The sequence below is a fragment of the Odocoileus virginianus genome, chromosome 16, assembly GCF_023699985.2.
Source record: "Odocoileus virginianus isolate 20LAN1187 ecotype Illinois chromosome 16, Ovbor_1.2, whole genome shotgun sequence".
Lineage (NCBI taxonomy): Eukaryota > Metazoa > Chordata > Mammalia > Artiodactyla > Cervidae > Odocoileus > Odocoileus virginianus.
Genome location: NC_069689.1, coordinates 35753368 through 35780533, shown reverse-complemented (window position 1 = coordinate 35780533; position 27166 = coordinate 35753368). Strand labels below are relative to the sequence as shown.

General features: G+C 35.6%; 1 long non-coding RNA gene across 2 annotated transcripts in view; it reads right to left on the bottom strand.

The window, feature by feature from the left end:
* LOC139038729 (uncharacterized) overlaps positions 1 to 23531 on the bottom strand; it is a 267167-nt gene extending 243636 nt beyond the window's left edge. For both annotated transcript variants that reach the window (XR_011491847.1, XR_011491848.1), the window contains exon 1: positions 23351 to 23531. This is a non-coding gene — a long non-coding RNA (uncharacterized lncRNA). The remainder of the gene's footprint in view (positions 1 to 23350) is intronic.
* Between the last annotated feature and the right edge of the window lie 3635 nt (positions 23532 to 27166).

Below are 27166 nucleotides of genomic sequence, written 5' to 3'. Positions count from 1 at the left end.
CTGCTTTACAGAAGCAGTGGTTTAATGATGACAGATCTGTGGCTACTTGCGCCATGGGTAAATGCTTGACCAGAGAATTGCCTGCCCATTTACTCCTCACTCTATTGCAAGGTAGACAACATCTATTACTACTCATGAATAGTAATAGTAGTAGTAGCAGTAATAGAAATATTGTCTAACAAGTCAGAGTTTTTACATTTTTAATTCTTAGCAGATGGACGAGATAACCTAGAAAGCTTCCATTCTCTTCATTCCATAGGCAGTAATTCATAGACTTGAGAGTTCCATTCTCTTCATTCCATAGGCAGTAATTAATAGACTTGAGAGTTCATATCACCCATTAGGAATACTACCAGATAATTGTATTTAAAATGTCTAATTGTTGAAACAATTGCCCACTTTGAATCAAAGATGAAAAGCATTTTATTAACTCCTTCTAGGTGATATTAGATATTTTTAAAAATTTCTTGCAAAGCAGCCAATTTTTACATTTTTTCTTTAGAGATGGCAAGAGGCAGTAGTTTTTTAAAAATAATTTATTAAAAAAATATTGAACATCGAGAGATGAAAATATTTTCCTGTTACTGGCAACACAGCCAAAGTAACAGCCTAAAATATTAGCATCATCTAACAGGTAATGAAAAATGTCAGCTGACCTATGAAACTGAAAAATGGGTTCTGGGGGGAAGTCACTAATGTCCAATAATTTTTTCCTCTTATTTTTCAATGCAATGGGAAGGAATGAAATGAACCAGAAATTTGGGATTTGATGAAATGGAGGACATAAAAAGAACTCAAACTCATGATAAAAATGTGAAAAATGTTTGGATAGAAGGAATCTCAGATTATATAGATCAAGTTCTGCATTTTATTAATGAGGAAACTGAAGCTCCAACTAAATACCTTGCTTTCACCACTTCTCCACTTAATTCTCTTCTCATCCTCTCCAGTAGACTTTCATCCACTCTATGCCACTGAAACCTTGTCTGGGACATCATTGACAACTATAATTTACCAAATTCAATGAGCGACTCCCACTCCTCCTCACACTTGCTCTCCTGGGAACATATGACAGAGTTGCCCACTGTTGCATTATTGACATACTTATTTACTCAGTTTATGAGACATTACACTGGTTCCTTTACTTCTTCATTAATGATTATTTGCCTTTGCATGCTCCTCTTCTTTATGTTAGAGAGCCTCAATTCAGTTCTTGTGGTATTTTCTATCTACAGTCACTCTCCACAAAATCTTTTCTAGTGCCATGACCTTAAATATAAGCTGCTGATATTTAAATTTTTCTACCAATACAGACCTCTCTCTTGGGCTCTAGATTTTTATATTCAATTGCCTACTTAACATTTCCTTCTTGTTGTCTAATACACATCACAAACTTTTAATCTCAATTAGAACTTCTTACCTTCCCTTGGCTCTCTCCATGACATATTCCTCTCTAATTTTCCTCACCTTAGCAAATAACACCACTATTCATCCATTTGCTCAGATCAGAATCCTTGGAATCATTTAAAAATTTAACCTATCTAATACCTCTTTTCTATAGAAAAATCTCTAATGGCTTCTAATCAAGTTAAAAGTCAAACCCATTGCCATGGCTTATAAATTGCTACATAATATGGCTCTTGCCTAATTTTCTATCAATTTCCACTCTTTGAATGTTTAATTATCACTCTAGCCAAGTGAACATTTTGCTTTAATGCTAGAAACCAGACTTATTTTGATTTCAGGTCCTTTTCTATTTGTTATTTGCTCTTTCTTGAAAATTCTTCTCAAGATCTCTATTTGGTTCACTGCCTAACCATATTTCTGTTCATAGTCTGTCTCTTTATATTAGTCTTCACTGATCACCCAGAGAAATTAAGGAAACAATCTCATTTACCATTGCATCAAAAAGAATAAAATACCTAGAAATAAACCTACATGGGCTTCCTTGGTGGCTCAGAAGGTAAAGAATCTGCCTTCAGTGCAGGAGACCCAGGCTTGATTCCTAGGTTGGGAAGATCCCCTGGAGAAGGGAATGGCTATCCACTACAGTATTCTCGCCTGGGGAGTTCCATGGACAGAGCAGGCTGGGAGCACTGCATTCCATGGGGTCACAGAGCATCAGACATGACTGACTGACTTTCACTTACACTCCATTTCACAGGAAGGCAAAAATCTGTACTCTGAAGTTGATGAAGGAAATTGAAGATGACACAAACAAATGGAAAGATGATACCATGTTGTTGGATTGGAAGAATCAATATTGTCCAAATGATTATAACCACCCAAGACAATCTACAAATTAAGTGCAGCCCCTATCAAACTGTCAATGGTATTTTTCACAGAACTAGAACAAAAATTTTTTAATTTATATGGATACCTGAAAGACACTGAATAGTCAAAGCTATCTTAAGAGGAAAAAAAAATGAAGCTGGAGGAACCAGGCTTTTTGACTTTGAACTATATTACAAAACTACAGTCATCCAAACAGTATGGTACTGGCACAAAAACAGAAATATAGATCAATGGAACAGGTAGAAAGTCCAGAAATAAACCCATACATCTATGGTCTATTAATCAAAGACAAAGAAGGCAAGAATATACAATGTAGGAAAGATAGTTTCTTCAATAAGTATGCTGGGAAAACTGAACAGCCACATGTAAAAGAATGAAATTAGAACATTCTCTAACACCATACATACAAATAAACCCCAAATGGGTTAAAGGCCTAAATTTAAGACCAGATACTATGAAATTCTTAGAGGAAAACATAGACAGAACACTCTTTGACATAAATCACAGAAATTGGATCCACCTCCAAGATTAAATAAAAGCAAAAATAAACAAATGGGATCCAATTTAACTTAAAAGCTTTTGCACAGCAAAGGAAATCTTAAACAAGATGAAAAGACAACCCACATAACAGAAGAAAATATTTCCAAATAATCCGACTCATAAGGGATTAATCTCCAAAATATGTAAACAGTTCATGATGCTCAATCTCAAAAAACAAACACCCCAATCAAAAAATGAGTAGATCTAAATAGACATTTCTATGAATAAGGCATATAGACACAGATGCCCAAAAAGCACAGAAAAAATGCTCAACATCATTAATTATTAGAGAAATACAAATAAAAACTATAATTGGACTATTGTATCACATCACACTGGTCAGAATGGCCATCACTGAATAGTTTACAAACAGTGAATACTGTGCAGGGTGTGGAGAAAAAGGAACCCTCCTACACTGTTGTTAAGAATGTAAATTGGTACAACCAGTATGTGGTATAATGTAGAAGTTCCTTAAAAAACTAAAAATAGAACTACCAAATGATCCAGCAATCTCGCTCTTGGGCAAATATGCAGAGAAAATCCTTAATTGGAAAAGATATATGCACCCCAATGTTCATTGCAGCACTATTTACAATAGCCAAGACATAGAAACAGCCTAAATGTCTATCAACAGAGAAATGGATAAAGAAGATGTGGTATATATGTACAGTGGAATATTACTCAGCCACAAAAAGAATTAAATAATGCCACTTGCAGCAACATGGATGGACCTAGGGATTATCAGACTAAGTGAAGTAATTCAGACAGAGAAAAACAAATATCATATGATATCACTTATATGTGAAATCTAAAAAGATGAGAGAAATGAACTCACTAACAAAACAGAAAGAGACAAACTTCAAAACAAACTTATGGTTACCAAAAGGGAAAAGTGAGAAGGTAGAGAGAAATTAGGAGGTTGGGATTAACATACACATAGTACTTTATATAAAATAGGTAATCAGCAAGGACCTATTGTATAGCATAGGGAGCTCTACCCACTGTTCTGTAATAACCTATATGGAAAAGAATCTGAAAAAGAATGGATACGTATAACTGATTCACTCTGTGGTACACCTGAAACTAACCCCAAAATTGTAAATCAACTATATCGCAATGTAATATAAAATAAAATGAAAAGTAATTTAGAAAAAGAAATAATGTCCACCTCCCTCACCACATATTGTAAATGTCTATGCTCTTTGTTATCTTTTCTTATAATTCTTATAGTTCTTTACTGCTTGAAATCTATTGTGCATTCACTTGTTTACCATATGCTTCCCAACTAGATTATATGCTTCAAAAGGGCAAGGTCTTCATCTTGTTCAGCACTGTAGCCACAGCATCACAACAGAGTCTCAAGCACTGTTCTCAATTAGTATTTGTGGAATGAACAAATGGATGCAGCATATTGCTTGAAGGTTCTACTTGACAATCCAGCAATTAGGTTTGATAGCACAGATGCATAGATGTTTCCCGGACAGTGTGGGGAGTTTGTAGTTATTGTGCTTGTAATCAACACTCTTGAGGAAATGGCTCATCACTTTTATCACAATTTTCTCTTCCTTCCCCCTTACATACCCTCTCATCTACACAATGTCAGGATAATCCTGCCTACCTTCACCAACCTCTAACACTACTTCATTAGCTATGTAAACACATGGAAGAGTAGAATAAAGCTATTCTTGTTTAGCTGTGAATGGTGGTGGCATGACAGACTGCATGGAAGGACTTTAGTTCAGAACTCTCTTGTCCCTATCCTACATGATAGATTTTGTTGGCCCACCTACAGAGTGTTTTTCAACTTCTCTGTGCCCGGCCAAAACAAGTACTGCATCTCAGTTTCTGTGAGTTCACCCTCTCTCTTTCCTTTCCAAAGTTTCTGATCTTTTTTTTTTTTTTTTTTTGCCACTGTTGCTTCACATTTCTTTAAAAAACTCATAACAGAAAAACTGAGTTCCCAAACAAAATCCCAAACCATATGTAAAAGAGCATGTCCCTCTCTCAACTGGAGGTGTATTTTGAAATAAGAAAATAACAGCTCAGCAGTCACTTGCCATAGCTTGCTGAGTAAGCTGGGCTCGGGTTAAAAGGGGGTTATAGGCTGCCAGCCAAAACACTGACGGCATTGCTGAATTCAGTGATTCAGAAACCCTATATGTCCCAAGGATTCTGTGTGGATGCCATTAATTACACTCCCTCTGCTCTATCACTGAGAGTATCTCAATTCAGTTTCTTTACATGGGTCAAAACAGATATGAATTTTAGCTTCAGAAACTGTTAATTTCAGTTTAAACACATATTTAACATTAACAAAAAGATCATGCAAGAGTATTGCTATTAGAGTGAAATGAAATCAGAAATGGATGTAATCACATGTATTTTGCATCAAATCTCTCATCAATTTGGATGGAAAATGAGTTATACTGATTATGTGGGTGACCCAGTAGTAACTTGATGATGTTAGAAATGTGGTTATTAGGAGTCATAACAATAGAATTAAAAGAAATCCAAGAGGGAAAAAAAATCACAAAAGCATACATTGTATATATGACAAAGTTACTAAGTATGGTCAATACTAGGGGCTTAAATTGTTAGTTTTTACTCCATAAAATTTTATACAAAGTCTTACAACTGATAAGGAGTTCTTGAGGGGTCTGTAATTCCATTTAGATAATGAGTTTGTGTTACTCATAATACTGACGCCATTCACTGTCATGTGTGATTCTATGAGTAGTAAAGGTCTTTACTTTTGAAAGCATCCTTCTTGTTTCTTGTAAAACTTTTGATGACAAGAATTTTTCAGGTTTTTCCCCCTAATAATAAATCAATGCAGTAAACTTTGACAGGTTGGAAACTGAAGTTTCATTTTGTAGGCGCTTTTAAGCTGTCTCCAGTTCGTAACTTGGAGACATTCAATCAGTGCTTACATTTTAAAAATTCTTATATTCTAAGAAAATATTTTGCCTTCGTGTATTTAAAGAGTACCCAGATGTAGTTATTTTCTATTAGAAACAACGTTTAAAAGGATAATTGAGAAGAAAGTTTGCCTTGTGAATCAACAGTTACTCTTTGTGATCTTTATCTAAAATCTTTAAAAAGTAAATGTTCAATTTGTTATCATTATAATCAAGTAGACAATTTTTTTCCCACAAGGTTACATCTGTTTATGCTATTTTATTATCTGTTGAATAGTAGGATATGCAGTCTCTTTATTGCAGTTTAGCTAAAGAAGTACCATGCCTGCGATGGAGCTGTCAATCAGCATTTAGTCATACAGTATCTATTTCTATTCCTGTTCTTCTTAGCACAGAAGGGCTATTATAGTCTACATTACGGCATAGCTACTTTGGATATAGATATGCTTGAGGGGCAGGATTTATTTTGAAAGAAGATACTCAACATAACATGACACATCATTTAGACATCTTTAAAGGTATACATGCAGGTATTTCAAGGCAAAAATATAGCAAAGGCTAACTTTCAACATTGAACATTTTGTGAATGCATTCTCTTTTTTTCCTTACTTTATAGCACTGAGAAAGACCAAATGAGATCATGTGACTCTTCTGCAAATGAAAATGTCTATTTAAAGCAATCCCTGTGCAAACCTTCATTGCATTATCACCTGTGAAGGGCTGTCCTTTGTAAGGTATTACACATGTAAAAATTAGCAAAAGAAAACCATTTAAGGTCAAAGAGAAAGAACAGTGCTGAAATACATTTATAAACACCTGAAAAATCAATTTTTCCAGATGTCCAATAATATATATTTCCAAGTACACCAATATATATGGAATATGACTAAAAATTAACGAGACTGATTACCAACCACAAACATGAAAATCAGTCATGCAGCTGTATACCACACTGGATGTGCTTCCAGATGTGATGATAAAAATGGATACAACCTTTTAAAGCATGAGCCTTGGATATGCTGTACATATGGAACTCATTAGCTAAGCAAATAGATGTTAATCTTTATGACAGTCGATTGCTGTGCTGCATTCCGATCGAGAACTTATCAGCTGGTCTGACCTGATCATCAAGAGCATCATGACTTAAATTGCAGAACTGTTTTTCCTTCCCCTGCAATTCTATGAACTTAAAATGCACAAGAAAGTTCTTTCCAAATAAATAGCTGAAACATTTAAACTCCCATGTTCCCCATAGCTTTGCAGTAAATAGGTAATGGCGGAAAAAGATTTAGAGTCACAGATTCCATTAGGGATTCAGCAAGATTGAGTATTTAATTTCTCATGTTCAGGACTAAGGAATTAACCTCATTTTTCCAACTGACTTACCTTCCATTGAATACCTAACAATGCTCATATATGAAAAGATTTAATTTTTTAAACAATAGGCATTTTCAATCCATAGCATATAAACAGCAGCTTCAGTAGATAGAAGGGGGATATCATATCATAGTTCAAGAAGAAACAGAGGCATCTCTAGTGTCCTAACATTGTTTCTCTTAGAAAAGTTACCATATTTGCCTATATAAGCATGGTATTACCATCAAGAAGCTTGTTGCTTTGGGCTATCTTTAGTTATGAAAGGTGTGATAAACTACATCTACCCCATGAAACTAACAGCTTGACATACTAGATATGCTGCAGAAAGATGCAATTCAAACTTCCCAGGGAACTCTGCCAGCACACATCAACCTATCTGACAGTAATTTCTGTTTCTTAGGCAATTTTAGCTGAAGACAACCATTGTGCCAATATATTCTCTTTGTGATGAGCTTCACTGTCCCCCAGGGGTGGCAGATACCAATAAGCTGCATTCGTATTCTAATAATAACAGTTGGATAGAAACTGAAGATGGTCTTTTCAGAAAGAGACCAAATCATCTCTATTTTTGGTTAAAGTCTAGAGTATCATGAGCACTTAATTAATGAGTTCATGAGAGTAAGTAAATCACTTCCTTCCAGGGTTTTAGGTGCTAGGGGAGTAAGTTTAACCCATTCATTTCAGGATGGAACTACACAACATCTTGAAATTTATACTATATTTTTTTGGTGACCTGGATTAAGAACTTTTTCAAAAAGTCTGACACTTTCATGAACAAGGTCATGATTAATATTTTGTTCATTAAGTATTAATGAAAATACTCTAAATTTCAAAAATATGAAGGTATTACTTTTAAAATTAATCTGTAAAGAAAATGAAATCCAATATTGTGAATCTAAAATATTCATTATTTATAGCCAGAGTAGATCATCATGGGTACCATGAAAAATAAAAGAATGAAGCAGACTGTTCCCTCTTAAGAAATGATACTGTGTTAAATGGAATGTGATGCATGGTAGAATGAGAGCCTTAGAGGAGAGAGGTGGAGGGCTGGTCCTACTGATGAGGAGCAGGGCTGAAAAACTTTAGCAACTTCAGCACAGCTTTTGCCAAAGAATATTCTACAGAACGCATGATTAAATATCGGATTGTTGAAGTCATTATTTCCTAGAGCCTTTTATGTGCTAGTGTTCATTATGAAACTTTGCAAACAGGCACTAAGACGTAGCATTACTTAAATATTTTTGATCTTTGAATTTTTTTCTTCAAGGAATATCTCTGATATAAATCTTCTATAAAATTTTTATTTTGGGAAAATGAAGTTCTACTGACCTTAGTTTGGAGATGTGGGGCCAAAAGCCATAACAATAAAAAAATGATGTCTACATTAAACTACGGATATCTAAGTTAGAGTAGGAGTGCTTGGGAAAAAGTGACAGGGACTCCAAAAGTATTTTAAAGAATAGGATAAATGGACTTCAGTGAGTAATTAGAAAAGCATTCATACTTCAATGTTTAGAAGGCCAAGATAGGTGCAAGGCAATACATGAAATTTAGGAATCATTCACATGGAAATAAATGTATGACGCTGCCAAGGTTCACGAAGTTGCAGAGTTCATGTAGTGTGAGGAGAGAAGGGAATTTCATCTTCAGCTATGCAAGTGTGCCTACCTGAAAGGGCCAGACAAAAGGAAACGAGATTTCCTAGTAAATAGACTCTATGTGTGTGTTAGTCACGCCATCGTGTCCGACTCTTTGTGACCCCATGTACTGTAGCCCACCAGGCTTCTCTGTCCATGGAACTCTCAAGGTGAGAACACTGGAGTGGATTGCCATTCTCTTCTCTAGAGGAACTTCGCAACCCAGGGATCGAACCCTGGACTCCTGCGTTGCCGGCAGATTCTTTACCATTTGAACTACAGGGAAGTCCTATAATTTGTCTATATAAATAGACAGTAGATAGAGTATAATAATCGGCTTCCCTGGTGACTCAAATAGTAAAGAATCTGCCTGCAATGCAGGACACCAGGTTCAGTCCCTGGGTCGGGAAGATCCGGAGAAGGAATGACACCCCACTACAGTATTCCTGCCCAGAAAATCCGAGACAGAGGAGCCTGGCAAGCTATAGCCCACGGGGTCACAAAGAGTCGGACATGACTGAGACACTACCACTTAGAGAATAAGAGGCATACACGAAACAATTAGGGCAATGGGGAGAGTTTCAAGGCACGGTTTGGCTAGGATGGGATAGGAGAAAAGCTAAAAAGACATCATGAGTTTAGGAGGTTGGAGGCTAATATTGTTGGAAACAGAATCTGATTGGCAAAGCTTCTGGAATGAAAGAGAAAAGAAAACATACTATTTTTTTTTCACAGTAGATTTAAAATTCTTGAGGAAAATAGTGGGTTGAAAAATAAGGTTTCATTGTCATTACCTGAGTGCATAAAATTTAGAAGTCTGAAGTTTTTATGGATTTATAACATTTCTTATTTCTAGCAATACTACTGGTCTTAAAATCTACTTTGTTTAATATAAATATAATTATACTAGTATCTTTTGGTGTTTACATAGTATCTCTTTTTGCATTCTTTCTCTTTCAGTTTTTCTGCAAACTTGTATTTAATGTGTGTCTTCTGTAAGCAGCACATATTCTAAAAATATAGTTTGAGAATTGTATTTTAATTGGAGTATTTAGTTCACTTAAATTTAATGTAACCAATGACAAATTTGTATCCAATCTACCATCCATTTGTTTGTTTGCTCCAACTGTTCTGGGTTCCTTTTGTTTTTCTTTTCTTGCCTTATTTTGGGTTATTCAAGTATTTTTTATTTTTCAATTTCTCCCAGAGTTTTTCCAGTAGTCAAGTACTGATGTGAGAGTTGGACCATGAAGAAGGCTGAGAGTCGAAAAATTGATGCTTTTGAACTCTGGTGCTGGAGAAGACTCTTGAGAATCCCTTGGACAACAAGGACATCAAACCATCTGAATATTCATTGGAAGGGCTGATGCTGAAGCTGAAGCTCCAATACTTTGGCCACTTGATGTGAAGAGCCAACTCATTGGAAAAGACCCTGATGTTGGGAAAGATTGAAGGCAGGAAGAGAAGGGGGCAGCAGAGGGCAAGATGGTTGAGTGGCATCACCGACTCAACGGACATGAATTTGAGTAAATTGGGAGATAGTGGAGGAAAGAGAAGCCTGGAAGCGCTGCAGTACATGGAGTCACAAAGAGTTGGACACGACTGAGCATCTGCTGTTCTCGACTTGAACAGCAACATATAGGAGTGGAAATTTTGGATGACAGACTAGGTGCATGTTTAGCTTCAGTAGTTACTACAAATAGATTTCAAATGTATTGGTACAACTTACATTCCCATCAACAATGTATTAATTTACAATTGATCCATTCTTCCCATTATTTGATATTGCACTTTTTTTTTAACTTTAGCTATTCTTGTGGGTATATTTTAAAATACTGTGCATTTAGTTTCCATGTTTAATAATGGTATTAAATATGTCTTTATATGCTTATTGTTCTTTTGGATAGTTTCGTATTTGTGAAATGCCTGATGAGTTCTTTGCTTGTTTTAAAATTGAGTGTCTTCGTGCACCCCAATGTTCATCACAGCACTGTTTATAATAGCCAGGACATGGAAGCAACCTAGATGCCCATCAGCAGACGAATGGATAAGGAAGCTGTGATACATATACACCATGGAATATTACTCAGCCATTAAAAAGAATTCATTTGAATTAGTTCTAATGAGATGGATGAAACTGGAGCCCATTATACAGAGCGAAGTAAGCCAGAAAGATAAAGACCATTACAGTATACTAACACATATATATGGAATTTAGATGGTAATGATAACCCTATATGCAAAACAGAAAAAGAGACTCAGATGTATAGAACAGACTTGTGGACTCTGGGAGAAGGCAAGGGTGGGATGTTTCAAGAGAACAGCATTGAAACATGTATATTATCTAGGGTGAAACAGATCACCAGCCCAGGTTGGGTGCATGAGACAAGTGCTCGGGCCTGGTGCACTGGGAAGACCCAGAGGGATCAGGTGGAGAGGGAGGGGGGAGGGGGGACCGGGATGGGGAATACATGTAAATCCATGGCTAATTCATTTCAATGTATGACAAAAACCACTGCAATGATGTAAAGTAATTAGCCTCCAACTAATAAAAATAAATGGAAAAAAAAAAAAAAGACTCCCTGCTCTCAATGCAGGGGGCCTGGGTTCAGTCTCTGGTCACAGAACTAGATCCCACATGCCACACTTGCATGCCACAACAGTCAAATAAATAAATGATTTTTTTAAAATAAAAAATAAAAATAAATAAAATTGAGTGTCTTTTCTTTGGTTGGAATTCCATATATATAATGAATTTAAGTCCTTTGTTGGACAGCGGCATTGCAAATATCTTCCCCTAGTTTCTGATTTGTCTTTCACCCTCTGATAATACATTTTGATGAACAGATGTTATAGATTTTAATTAAATCTAATTTATCCAAATCTAATTTAACAGTTTTTTTATATCCTGCAAAAGAAATGCTTGCTTATCTCAAACTCACAAATAGTGTCCTCTGTTTCCTTCTAAAATGACTTCAGTTCAGTTCAGTTACTCAATCATGTCTGACCCCTTGCGATCCCATTTACTGCAGTATACCAGGCCCTCCTCCGTCACCAACTCCCAGAACCTACACAAACTCACATCCATCTCATCGATGATGCCATCCAACTAACTCATCCTCTGTCATCCCCTTCTCCTACCACCTTCAATCTTTCCAAGCATCAGGGTCTTTTCCAATGAGTCAGTTCTTCCCATCAGATGGCCAAAGTATTGCAGTTTCAGCTTCAACATCAGTCCTTCCAATGAATATTCATGGCTAATTTCCTTTAGGATTGACTGGTTGGATCTCCTTGCAGTGCAAGGGACGCTCAAGAGTCTTCTCCAACACCACACTTCAAAAGCATCAATTCTTTGGTGCTCAGCTTTCTTTATAGTCCAACTCTCACATCCATGCATGACTACTGGAAAAACCATAGCTTTGACGAGTGTACCTTTGTTGGCAAAGCAATGTCTCTGCTTTTTAATATGCTGTTTAGGTTGGTCATAAATTTCCTTCCAAGGAGCAAGCATCTTTTAATTTCATGGCTGTAGTCACCACTTGCAGTGATTTTAGAGCCCCTGAAAATAAAGTCTTTCACTGTTTCCATTGTTTCGCCATCTATTTGCCATGAAGTGATGAGACTAGATGCCATGATCTTAGTTTTCTGAATGCTGAGTTTTAAGCCAGCTTTTACACTCTCCTCTTTCACTTTCATCAAGAGGCTCTTTAGCTCTTCTTCACTTTCTGCCATAAGGGTGGTGTCATCTGCGAATCTGAGGTTATCGACATTTCTCTCGGCAATCATGATTCCAGCTTGTGCCTCATCCAGCCTGGCACTTCTCATGATGTACTCTGCATATAAATTAAATAAGCAGGGTGACAATATACAGCCTTGACATACTCCTTTCCTGATTTGGAACCAGTTTGTTGTCCCATATCCAGTTCTAACTGTTGCTTCTTGACCTGCATACAGATTTCTCAGGAGGCAGGTCAAGTGGTCTGGTATTCCCATCTCTTGAAGAATTTTCCAAGTTTGTTGTGATCCACATAGTCAAAGGCTTTGGCACAGTCAATAAACAAAAGTAGATGTTTTTCTGCAACTCTCTTGCTTTTTTGATCATCCAGCATATGTTGGCAATTTGATCTCCTGTTCCTCTGCCTTTTCTAAATCCAGCTTGAACATCTGGAAGTTCTCGGTTCACATACTGTTGAAGTCTGACTTGGAGAATTTTGAGCATTACTTTGCTAGCCTGTGAGATAAGAGCAATTGTGCGGTAGTTTGAATATTCTTTGGCATTGCCTTTCTTTCTTTTCTAGATGACTTAGATTTTAAATTTTCACATTTTGGTATGATCCATTCACTTTGAAATAATCTTTGCCTATAGTGTAAAGCATGGAAAAGTATATGTTTTCCCTGTATTAATTTATTTAGAAAGACTATTTGAAAAGACCCTGATGCTGGGATAGATTGAGGGCAGGAGAAGGGGACAACAGAGGATGAGATGGTTGGATGGCATCACTGACACAATTGACATGGGTTTGGGTGGACTCTGGGAGTTGGTGATGGACAGGGAGGCCTGGCGTGCTGTGGTTCATGGGGTTGCAAAGAGTCGGACACGACTGAGCAACTGAACTGAACTGAACTGATACTTCTTACCCTTAGAATTGTAGTGGTGGTTTTGTGCCAATCTTTACGCAATATCACACTGTCTAATTGCTCTAACTTTATAATGAACCTTGATATCTGGTAGTGTATATTCTCTAGCTTTCTTCTTCTTCAAGGTTGCTTTTTTCCCCCTAGATTTTATATTCCTCCATAGAAACATTAGAATCGGCTTTTAAATTTCCACACAGAAAAAATTTTTCTGGAATTTTGATTGGGATTGTATTGAATTTTATTTACCTTAGTAACAACTGACTTAACAATAGTGAGTCTTCTAATTGGTGAAGATGGCATATTCCTCCACTTAATTAAGTCTTGCATTTCTTTCAACAGTGTTTTGTAATTTTGAGGCCTTATAGCTTGTGTTAGAAAAATGTATTTTTAATTCTGTAAGATGTTAGCATTATGGATTTAGATAGTAAACAGCCATTTGTACTTACCCCACTTTTTTACCCATTTTATATTTCTTCCTGTAGACACTTGCTTATGTTTTTCTGAAGAACTTGCCGAGACATTTCTTTAATATGGTTCTGCTCAGTTTATGAAGCTGTTTCTACTTAACCTTTTTTAATGAGGAATATTTTCTGTGTTTACAGAATCTAGATTGGCCCTTTGGAAAAGACGTCATTTCACTGTTCTCTGGCTTCTGCTATAACTACTGAGAATAGGTTAGTCTTACTGCTTTGAATATAGTATGTCAGAATCTCTGGATGCTCTCAGATGTTTTCTTCGCCTTTGATTTTCAGCAGTTAGACTATGTAACACAGTGAGCTTTACTTCATGTTTGTTCTTCTCAAGGTTGATATCACAGATTCTTTTGTGTTTCTCTGTCATTCTTTAGATCGAAAATTCTCTTCTGTTGACTCTATGAATATTTCTTTCCCTATACTTACTTTTCTCTTTTTTCTGATACTACACATACACATGATTTAGTCACTTTATCCCATACCATATGGCTATTATTTTGCTCTCTATATTTTACATTCTTCATTCTTTCTGTGTTTCAGTTTGGATATTTTCTCCTGACCTGAATTTCTTTTTATTGACCCTCTTTTATACAGAAGTTATGTCCTGCTGAAAAAAATCTTTGTCCAACTTCTGCTAATCTCACTCTGCAGAAAGCAAAACATTAAAAAAAATTTATCTTCCAGAAAACTAATTTGAGTTCTGAATAATTATTTTTCATCTTTAGTGTATCAATTTGCTTATTTTCCACAGACCAGTTTTCTGCTGAAAATTCAAGAGTATGTCTTACTTGAAAATGTTTTTTATATTTAAAAAACTGATTCAATCAGTCCATCCTAAAGGAAATCAGTCCTGAATATTCATTGGAAGGACTGATATTGAAGCGGAAACTCCAATACTTTGGCCACCTGATGCGAAGAGCTGACTCGTTTGAAAAGACCCTGATGCTGTGAAAGATTGAAGGCAGGAGGAGAAGGGGATGACAGAGGATGTGATGGTTGGATACCATCACCGACTCAATGGGCATGAGTTTGAGTACACTCTGGGAGTTGGCAATGGACTGGGAGGCCTGGCATGCTGCAGTCAATGGGGTTGCAAAGAGTCAGACCCGACTAAGCGAATAAACTGAACTGAACTGAAGAACCTGACAACTCCAGTACCTGTATCATCTGTGGATCTAATTGTACTGTCTGTTTTTTTTCTCTTAGTTTTGGGCCTTTTAGTTTTTGTGTCCTGGCAAGGGAGGGAAATTTTTGTTAAATGTCAGACTTTATGTATGAAAATCAATAGAGATAATTTGTGGCTCAAACTCTGATGGATGAACTCCTTCCCCAGAGAGTATTTACTTCTGATTCTAGTAGGTAAGCAGGCTAGGGGCAGATTGCCCTAGTTCAACCCAGTTATTGACCCCTTAACTCTGTGAGATTGCTTCTTGGTTTAAGCCTAGAGGAAGAGCTTCAGACTCCAGTTAGGATTCAACTGATTTGTGGCTGAATTTCTCTTTTGTGAAATGATATTTTGTGAATAAATTCCTTTATTCTTGAGTATAAACCTTCAGAGTTCTAACTAGAAGACTAGAGGTGAGAGGCCTCCCTCTCTAGTGGGTTTTCAATGTCAGCATTTAAGAACTTAGAGATATCCACTTGTGCAACCAAAAAGCCTGAAATTTGAAGGATATAAAGAAAATATAAGTGGATTACTTTGCTACTCTGAAAACAGTAGATGGAGATATTATAATAAAGTTTATACCAGACAGCATGTGATTATGGAAAATAGGTGGTTAGGACAGCTATTTGAATCATGTTGACATCTGACAAGAGAAAAATACTGTAAATGAAAATAATCAAGAAGAGTTCTGAAGGGGAGATGACCAGATGGGGAACAAAGTATGGGAGAAGTTGGACAGGTAAGAAAAATATGAAATTTATGCTTGCTTGAAATCTTTTATTTTTCTAAAATGAAAAGAATCATTTTAATATTTGAAAACATTATGTCTATAAAAATTTGAGGTTTAAATTACCATACAGCAGTTAAACTTAAAATCTCAGACTTTTATCTTTTCCAATGATCAGTCAAATCTGGCACTTTCTCTAATTTTCATTTCTGTTCTGACCTGAGTATAAGACTGGCATTCTGAATTTAATTGCACTCAGCTTGACTGCTTTTTTATTTTTGACTCATTATTTGAGTGAATAAGTCAAAATGTTAGAAGTGGACAGGGAGTTCTAATAAGTGAAAACTTGAAAGTCTGCCTCATGACTAGTATGCTGAATTGGAGAGTCAGAATTGACCCAGATCAAATTTGACTTGATAGGAAAGATATATGAATATTGAGCATTTATTTTTCTTGACTCTATTCTCCTCACTGTTTATCACAGTAAGGCAAACATCATACTGACATTCGACCAGAGGTAGGAGTATGAGTGCGGATGGAGAATGTGCACCATCGACATGTAAACATGTGTCTACTACTTAAAAATATAAATGAGACTTCCAAATCTCTCATCAGCTTCTAGATTTTTTCCTGTGTCTCAATAGGTTAGAAGAAAGCAAAAGACAATGCATTTATGATTATATAATTGACAAGATAATACCTAATTTTAAGTATAACTGCAAAAGAACCTAGATACAACTTCATAAGGCAATCCAATAATGTAACTGGTTGCTGTAGGCAGAACAGCCGTCAGTTAATCTTCACATCCAATGAGAAAGAATTATTAGACTGGAATCAAATGTTTAAAAATTAGAATAATTACTAAAGATACTTTTGGATGAAGAAACCTGTAACACTTGGCAAATAATCTATAAATTTATCTAAAACTACTTAGGATCTGGTGGAATGAATTAAAGAATTGTTTTAGAGAAATAGGTTATGAGCCTAAAAGAAATGTAACATTCACATATTTTAAATCATTTCTCTCTGTGTGACTCCTCAAATACTTCTGGAGACAAGTGATTGTGTGTGTATGTGTGTAGGGGGAGGGGTGGTATTAACTTATTCAAATAGAGAGCAATTTAACAAAATTAGAAGTTTGTGTGAAACCAAGATTTTCACTGATAAATAAGAAACCACAAATGCACAAATGTGAAGTTTTCCTTTTTTTTCACATATCAGCTCTAGTAACTGACGAGAATATTTTTGTTGCCGTTTCTATTCTTTTTAGTTAAAACCTATGATATAAATTTATTTCAGCCCTAATATTTTCCCATTCTTGGTATGCTTTACTCCAAAGAAGAGAATTTACTTCTCCTTTCCTTTTGAAATACTTATCTTTGGATTGGTCATGCCTATCACATGAAGCACTGTTCATATGAGAATCACAGTATCAATTCTCTTTAAAAACCCCTTTTATCCCACTGGCAATGGACAACACAGTGTGGAATCTGTGCAAACGTAAACTCCAGAAACCAAATTCTGCTGGATTCTAACAATGCTTCCCCGGGGCATAATGAGAATGATCTCAATTTACCTCCTCTCCAAACTCTAACTAGATACAGGAAGCCCTTTGGCCATCATCAATGGAGTTTCATTAAAGCCACCTCACTTTAGGTGTAACAAAGCTCCTTCCAGGAAGTAAACCAAAAACTCTAGTCAGACTGTAGAACTGTCCAAACACTGCAGTCCCTCTTTTCACACGGCACAAACTGTGTTATGGCACCAGAGGCTCCTTAGCAAGATCATGACCCTATAGGGCAACGAAGACTGAGCTAAAAATCACAAAGTTTCTGACTGAAGCTGAAGCTGAATTGCCATTTCAATTCTTCCCTCAAGAAAAATAGCAAACTAATCTGCGTGGATCTTTTTGGAAAATAATTCCTGTTATAGAAATGATTGCTAGGGAGGATAAATGAAGCATTAAATTCTTTTTTTAACTAAACCTGGCACATTTAAGATTTACTTCTCAGGGCCATCAAGGCTAGAAAATCCCTAGAAGAGGAATTTCTCAAGCTTTTTCTAACTGGTGTTCAAATTAAGCCAGCAAAACCTGAGGGATGATTATTTAGGAAATAACAAGTCAGAGACCTATCCCAAATAGGCCTTCCTTCTCTTAATCAGATATTAAAATCAGCTCCACCACAGAGAATGTCAGCATAAATTTCTTTTACCTAAAATTCTCTGTTTCTCTTGTCATGTCCCCTCCAGGAAACTCAGAAGCTAAGTGATGACTGGCATGACTTGTCAGCAGCACTGATACCTTCTGAAGATTAGGGACTCAAAATAGCCATAGAAGGAAGGAAGCCGGCCAGTACTTCATTTCTTTTTTAATAAAAAAGGAAAGAGAAAGAAATCAGATTACAGCAGCACTTTACTATAGAGCTTTTATAGCATGTCACAAAATATCTAATATCCTCACATCTCCCTTCAGTCCCTCTGTTTATAGAGAAACCATTTGCCTTCTCTTTATGAGTCAAGTGCTTAGTTGGTATCACTTCCTCACCCTTCCTTGTTGCTTGGGTCAAACTGCAATATATGGCTTGAGTTTTATTTTGTTTTCTTTACTTTTTAGGTAAGGGAAGAAAAGTAAAAATATCATCGTCCAGAGGACATACACATAAATTGTTATTTGTGTGAGCAGGTAAAAATGACATGGACCTTAATCTGAAATTTCATATGCAGTTGACATAATATATATACCATGCTCCGGTCTAGCTTTTCTTCCTCATTCCATCTGTATTCAAGATCTGAAAATTGATACCAACATTTTGGGAAAAAAATAGATGCCTACTTTTGACTTCTAGGAACTGCTCTACTTGTAAAACTCTTTTGTGTTCTACTGTGAAATATTTACTTATGTAAAGTATCGAGCCATGAAAGGACATATTGTTCAAGTATGTATTAAGACATTTAAGTATGCGTTAAGACAGCTATGCATACTGTTATGAAATTTACATTCAAATGGAATATATAATTGTTGTGCAATTATAAATAAGAGTCTAACACTATGTTCCAGTTATGGTATTGACAATTCCACATATTTATACAATGAGTAAAAGTTAAAAGATATTTCTAAAATATTTTGGTAGATAAACATTTAGTCTTTTAATAGTTCTGTATTTCTGAGAACAGAATAAGTATTAAATCAGAAAGATTTCATTAATGGAGACTTAGCAAATACGATTAAAAAGAAAAATAGATAATTTAATCACTGCATGAGTATTTTATTGTAAAGAACAAGTAATCAAAGATCATACTATTCTACCTGAGAAAGGAAAAGAATTTGTGTGTTCTATTTGAAGAACTAAGGTGATAGATGAGAGATTTAAGATGATATACTTCAAGCAGAGTGGGAACTTTAATCTTCCTATTTCAATAAACAAAATGATCATACCTGCTTTTGGTGTACTTGTATCTGTCACTGCCCTTCTCCTGGACATCTTCCATGTGAATCAAAATTCCTGATCAACTAAAATTGCTGTGCTGATATTTCATTACTTTGGAGCAATTAGAAATACATGACTGCTTATAACCATTCTTTTCTAATAATATTAAAATGCAAAGATATTAGAGATGTTTTTTCATAATAAAAGTCTTTCCCCCCCGCCCCGAGCAGATACAGTAAACAAGAGTCAAACATATGCAGAAATATGTAATTTAAAATTTTATGTTGCATTTCGTTGAAATGTTAACTGAATAATATTGCTTTGGCACATATGTTATATTCATGTCAATATGCTTCATATGCTAAAAAGATCTGTGCTAGAGTGCCTATCCTTCCTTGTTTACAAAAGAACTAAACAGCTGTGTAAGTTCATAGAAGAGAGGAATTGAATTAAGAAAGTTCTAGGACCAGTTCAGATTATTCACCTACACTGAAATAATGAATTCTATGGTTTACTATAGAAAATAAAATATATATCTGAGGATAATAATCACTGGATGCCCCAGTTGAGAAGAAGGGTCATTTAGTTGAATTAAATGTCAGAAGGTTATTTCCCTTTCCTTTTTCTTCCTTTTTGTAAACTATGTAAAATTTCTTCCATTCATGTTCTTTATTGATGCTATTTTGCCAGTAGGTTAAGTATTTATAATTATACATACACTACAGAGTCACTAAGTTATAGTGAAAGTTGTAAAATGAGTACTAATGTATAACATTTGGCTCACATGTAGTATGATAGGAAGAATTCTGAGGCTTTCTATCATATGTGAGCCCAGATACTTAAATCAAATCAATTGATTCTTCAGTCAACTAAGACTATATAAATAGCCACAGCAACGCAAGGAGTCAGCTTGGAATGTTAATTCCCTGGTCTTTTGAATAGTTCCAGATCCAAATTTGGCAGTATAATATCCTAAATTTTTCATGGCCATACTTGCCTAATTTGACCAAAACACCTTTCCTTCTCTTTCTCTCATCTTGGAAAATTCTCTCTCAATTCCACAGCAAGAAGATCCGGAGCAGATAAAACAGCTTGCCACAAAACATCCAGAAAAACTCTGGAATTTTTCTCCATCAAGATGGCTTCCTCATGGCTGATGTAGTCCTTTTAACTTATAAATATCTCATCAAATATTTTATCACAAAGTTTTCTGAAAGTCTTCCATACTATCAGAAATCAGACATCCAATAACATCTGTTTGTCTAAATAATATTAAGATAAAATTGTTTGCATAGTAAATCATATTTGTTTTCAGCAATTTACCTCAAATATGTGAATGAAATAATGTTGTAGCCGCATTATGAGCATTGTTTGTTTTTTCCTAAAGTCAAAGAAATGTTGGATAATTACCTTCTTCATAAGAACTCTTGAATATGTAAAATGTATACTGCTATGTGAGGACTGCCTTTGTAAATAAAACCTATTCAGACATATTGGAAGGAAAAAGCAGCAATCCATATCTCTTAATCTGAACAGCTATTTCTTTTTTGTGATCCTATAGGATAGGATTTCCTAGATGTTAAGTGCTGTTCTATTTCTTTGAGGTCATCTTGGAAATGGAGTGTTTGAGGTTTTTAGCTTATCTTGATACAAGCTAACCCATTCCTGCTTTGTAACACTTTAGTTTTACATCTGAGATCTTAAACTAGGTCCTTGAATAGAAGTTGTGTTACTAAATTAATTCTAAGAAGTGAAGACAAGATAATTCTAAATGGGGCTTTATTTGATTTTATTATCTATATACTCAGAAATTACTCACTTTACTAAAAAGTTTGGATTGGGAAAAATAAAAATTAAAAAATTCATTGAGTAATATTAATAGGATATGGACATTTTTATCATTTTTTTCACCATCAAATATTGGGAAACTAACATACTAATAGTATTATTATATGTATATATGGATAGTGTTTTTTGTTGTGCTTTGGAATAAATATTCCAAATATAGCCATTTAGTTGTTTCTAAGTTTTCAGACATGAATTGGTAATAGTACAGATACATTTTATTTTTATTTGTAGTAAAGAAATACATTCTATAAATATAGCTGATAGAAAGCAATTAATCACTTTTAAACATGTAAATGAAAATACTGCCACAGACAGTGATTGGAACATATTATGAAAAGAAATTGCTTCAATGATGGGAGAGAAAGCCCCAGTGAAGAAATCAGGAGGTGAAAACAAGCATTCCTACACAACAATGAAAAACCTTTTAAGCACGAAGAAACTGTAATATATGTGGCACTTGTAGGTACAGTAAGATAAAACATCCAGGAGCCAGTAAATTTTTTCATGCTGTCAGAGTATTCAACGGTACATATGAGCTGTCGTACTTCAGTCATCAACATCCGAAGAAGCTTAGCATTTTAGAAAACAACTTCCTAACAGAAACAATTCAACTTCATCCTAACAGGCATATGGATACTAAAAGATTAAGTAAAATAGCAATTTTTAGCCTCTGAATCTTTACTATCTTTTTCTATATCCTTTTTGACTGGAGTCCTGTAGCCTATGTATCAACATCCTCTTTTCGTTTCTGCTCAGACAGGAAGAGGGTAAGGAGCTGGAGAAGGGAGGGGGAGCAGAGGGAGAAGGAATCAGAAACGCCAGGAAATACTAAAGGCAACAGGGGGGTGTGGGTCTCAGAACTCCTTGTGATCAAGTCAGTTTCTGTTAGCAATGGGATTTACTATGGGTCTCTCTGGGGAGAAAGAAGCAGAAAATGGAAATGTTCAGAAAGTGGATACACTTGTCATGTACCCCAAACTATCCTTAGTTTATAGGACATTCTGGAACCACCACTCACATAGAACATTAATACAGATTTCATTTCTTGGTCAAAAAGTCAAAGAATCTACGAATTTATTAAATTTGAAAAAGAAAAATAAATATTGTGTATTAATGCATATACATGGACTCTAGAAAAATGGAACTGAGAACCTACCTGGAGGGCAGCTGTGAAGACAGACACAGAACAGTCTTGTGGACAGGGGAGGAAGGAGAGGGTGGGAAGAACAGAGAGCAGCATGGAAACATGTACATTACCATACGTAAAATAGATAGCTGGTGGGAATCTGCTATATGACTCAGGGAGCTCAAACTGGTGCTCTGTGACAGCCTAGAGGGATGATATGGGGTGGGAGGTAGGAGAGTCTCAAGAGGGAGGAGACGTATGTATACCTATGGCTAATTCATGTTGATGCAAGGCAGAAACAAACACAATATTGTAAAGCAATTGTCTTTCATTTTAAAATAAATATTAAAAAAAAATAAAGCTGTATCAGTTTGCGTATCCTAACCTCTTTCATACCCCTCCACGCTTCCCTAATGAGTAAAGCAAATTCTGTTTTGTGATGCTAAATGTAAAACTAGGAATAATACTAGATTGGTTGAACTACATTTATTAATTCTATAATCCTTTATATTTTATAGAATTATTAAATATAATGGTACATGCAGGTAAAGATGATTAATGCTTCAATATTTCACCAATTATATATTCTTTCTAAGATAAGACTTTTCATACTTATTACTTACTTCTCGTTGCAGTGAACCTTTACAATACTAGCATTTAAGGATAAAGCATTCAGATAAGATTCCTCCATTGGAATCCCAATATCATTGTTTCAAAGTTAGAACCACATATAAACATATTGATATATAAAATATACATATTTTAAATCTAATATGTTTGATATATTTATATCACACATTTGCTTCCCAATGGTACAGTGGTAAAGAATCTGCCTGCTCATGCTGGAGACACAAGTGATACAGGTTCAATGCCTGGGTTGGGAAGGTCCCATGGAATAGAAATGGCAACCCATTCCAGTATTCTTGCCTGGAAAACTCCATAGACAGAGGAACTTGGCAGGCTACAGTGCATGAGATAGCAAAGAGTTGGACATGACTCAGCAACTGACCATGTTATTTTCTCTCAGGGGACAGAGAATGATTAGAACATTTATATAATAAATCCATCACTGAAATATATGTACTTTATGTCCCTGTGTATGAGACAAGCAAGATACACTTCTTGTCTTCAAGAAGCATACAGTTTTTAGGGAAGATAAAAATTTAATTACTTACTATTCAAAATGTGATCTTAAGATCAGCATATGGGTATCATCTGGCAGCTTGTTAAAACTGTAGAATCTCAGACTGGACCTACTGAGGTGGAACATGCATTTTCACAGAATCCCCAGGTGATTTGTATGCACTTCAGAGTTTGAGAAACATCATTTTAATTTGAACCAGAAGGCTATTGTCCTAAAACCTAGAAGAAACAAAGAGATGGAGAAATTAGAAGATAAGAGGGTAGCAAAATGGGTGGGAAGATCTTGGTGCCTACACTGTGTTCCTCAAACAGAAGAGAGACCACCAGTCTGGCACCTTTTACTTGCATAAAAATAAATGCTCTTTTTTAAAGGAATATTTGTTTTTGAATATTTCTGGTTTACATATCATTTGGAAAAACAACCATATCACTCTTGACAATGTCAGCCCAACAGAAATATAACCATATAAATCCGTATCAAAGGGAAGTTTTACTTTTTATTTGTCTAGCCTATGGTTTGCAGAGGAATGAGTGACCACAGTAGCTTATAAGAAGGGCTTTGTCAGTTACTGCAATTCTTCAGTTATGAGTTCAGGAAATTGTTACAAGTTTCTACCTCAAGATGTGTCAATCCAGATTACACCAGTGGAACCACTTCATATAAAGATGATCATTTTGAAATTGAGGCATTTAAAAACCATCTTCATGTTGTTTGCAAAGCTTCAGAGAGTTACAGGAACTAAGAAGGTCACAGCAGTACTTGTTCCTATCAATACCTCAGCCGGTCTCCCTTTTCCCACTGCCTTCATTGAGGCCACTGCGACCATGCTGATTGCAGCCAAGAGAATCAGGGAACGAGCGCGTTCTCCACTTTGTCTACGTGTCTTTACATGCCTAACATGTTTACACGTTACGTGTGTGTTTGTTCTCTCTGCCACACGAAGACTAAATAAGGGATAACTTACAAAATATTTTTCCTGATTATGACTGTATATACATATAAATAATAGGTTAAGAATCACATATAAAGGCTGACAGGAATGTGTAGCATATTAATTCATGATTCCACAGGTAACACATGGACACAAAAGTAAAAGCAAGGCTAGTACTTTTCAGGGCATATGGAGGCATTAAATTACTTTAAAATTATTCTTAATACTTACCATATTTATCTTGTGGTATATCTCAAAAAAGCAAAGATCTTTGTGATATAATAGCTATTATCTGGATCCAAATTAGGAAAATAACAAATAGTTGCAAAGGAAAAAGCTTTATTTCTGGAACTTGATCTAGTTATTTTATTAATAATTATTTAATTAGGCATAAACATTTTTAGTTTTTGCATGCTTTTTTTATTCTTTATATATCAGTTTTCAGATTTGTTACAGTTATAATACAGTGTCATTGTTTAAGTTTTCTATCAGTTCAATTGAGATTTTCTTCCTAGGAGGATAAAACTCAGGTTGAAATGCTTGGATACAAAATCTGACTTTTAGAAATTAGAAAAAGTAAATAAGATTTTATATGCCCTGTAAGAATATCTTACTGAAAAAAAAGGAATATCTTACCAAAGACTCAATTGTTTTTCTTAATAAGTTTTACATATCTCAAGTATTTCTAAATTAATCACCTTCTGAACTGCAATCTCATTACTAGGAACTTTTTGTAGCTTTATTGCAAACAGTAACTTTCATTATAAATAGGATTAGATTTATCCCAATTATATAATAGCCTTCATAAATCCTCTTCTGCAACTGCCAGTGATAAATTTGTTATACTTAAAATCTTCCTATTTATATTTAGCCGAGAACTGATGCTTGTTCAACTAGGGCCTATCCAGGAAAACATAATCCATTTCAATAGTTTACAAGGAAGGGAATTTAATGCAGGGAATTAATTGCACAGGTGATAGAATAGCGGAGAACAATAACTGGTAACAATAGAAACAGAGTAACTTATAGGCCAACACCATCAGGAATTCACTAACATTCTTTTGATTTTTCAAAATCAAAGAGGAATAAACCAGAAGACTGAAGCCCAGAATGTGAGTGCCTCTCGGGCTGGATGATAGACCATGGTGGCCCTGGAGAGTGGCACCTGGAGTCGCAGAAGAGACAAGCTGCTACCAGTGAAACTGCTTAACATGGGGATATTCTAGCTGCCTCCCTCATCTGGCCCTCCATCTCTTATCTTCACTTCCCACGCAAGAAGTCAGCTAGCAGGGGAGCCAAGAAAATCAGCCTTCTGGGGTCAGAAGGAGGAGGATATCGATCTGCTGGCAAACAGGCCTAAGACCTGCAAAATAATCTTCCAGGTTTTTGCAAACAAATGTAAAAGCTAAAATTTTAAAAGCAATTTGTGAGAGTGACGATAGGAATGCACACATTGCCCTCCAGCTTAACCCTCCTGAGAAATCTAGCACCTGCATTTTTCACTCATCAAAGAGGGCAGAGAATAGCAAAAGAAATCATAGCAGAAGGAGAATTACATTAATCAAAGCAATTTCTGGAAAAAGGAGACATGGAAATCTCCAAGCAAGTTAACAGAAAGAAGCTACACTCTTCAAACCACTGAATTGAAAACAAAGCTTCAGCTGATAACTATATGATTTGACAAAGATACTTCAAATTGCTCAGGAAAATCTCTTTCTTTACAGTAATGTTTCAGGCTATTTAAAACAGAATCTCAGTCGAGGAACTAAACAAAGATGCTAGGATTGGACACAGAAGACAGATGAATTTGGCTGTTAGCCATGTAAGAATAGAAGCCAAAATTATGCTGACTAAAAATGGAGCCAAGCGATGTCATATAGATTTGAAAACTGTGTTGTGCCAAGGAAGATGTTAATGTTTTTCAATTTTCAGGTTTAGTAAGGATCATAAGTTGTTTGATTTCTTAATCTAGTTTATATATCCTAAATATCTCTGTAACTTTGGTAGCCACCTCCCTTCTTTTTTTTTTTTTTTTCATTTCTTGATTTCACAGTTTGGTCTAGATTCCAAACGTGAGCAAGGGTGGCATGCTCCAGAATTCTGGTTCATTTAGTTATATTCTATTGACTTGTGTTGCATGATTTACCAGATGCTATTAGCTCAACAAAGTAAAGATATTTAAAAGTTGTTCATAGCTTCTGTTTAGAATACAGACTGAGTCAGTCATACCCTTGAAGGGGGTACACGGGGGCTTCAGTGGATATGAAGGGCTTCCCTGGGGGCTCAGACAGTAAAGAATCCGCCTGCAATTCAGGAGACCCATGTTCGATACCTGGGTCGGGAAGATCCCCTGGAGAAGGGAATGGCTACCCACTCCAGTGTTCTTGCTTGGAGAATCCCATGGACAGAGGAGCCTGGTGGGCTACAGTCCATGGGGTTGCAAAGAGTCAGACACAACTGAGAGACTAACACTTTCACTTTTTTTTTTAACTGGATGTGAAGGGCTCAATGGATGTTTCCGACTTTCTCTTCTTGTGCCCTATAACTGAGATAAAGAACAAGGATCATCTTTGTTTAGTGTAAAGATACAGAGTTAGCAGACCAAAGAAATATGTGGTGAAATCATGTGCAAGGATGGAATTTGTGAGCATATTTTTGAACATGTTCAAAAGCTCACTTGAGGCCTGTTAACATTTCCTAACATTTTAAATCTCTATGGTGATTATTATTACATTTGGTACCCTCAGATAAAAAATTAAGCTTAACTGGAAAAGAGATCTTCCATGAGCCTTTTTAGGGTTGCCATTATTTTCTTTGTAAATCTATGGATGATAGCTAAAATAATCAAAATCTTCCAGAAGATAAACCTCATAATGTTAAATGGCACTTGTATATTTGTGCCAGTACTTTGTTCCA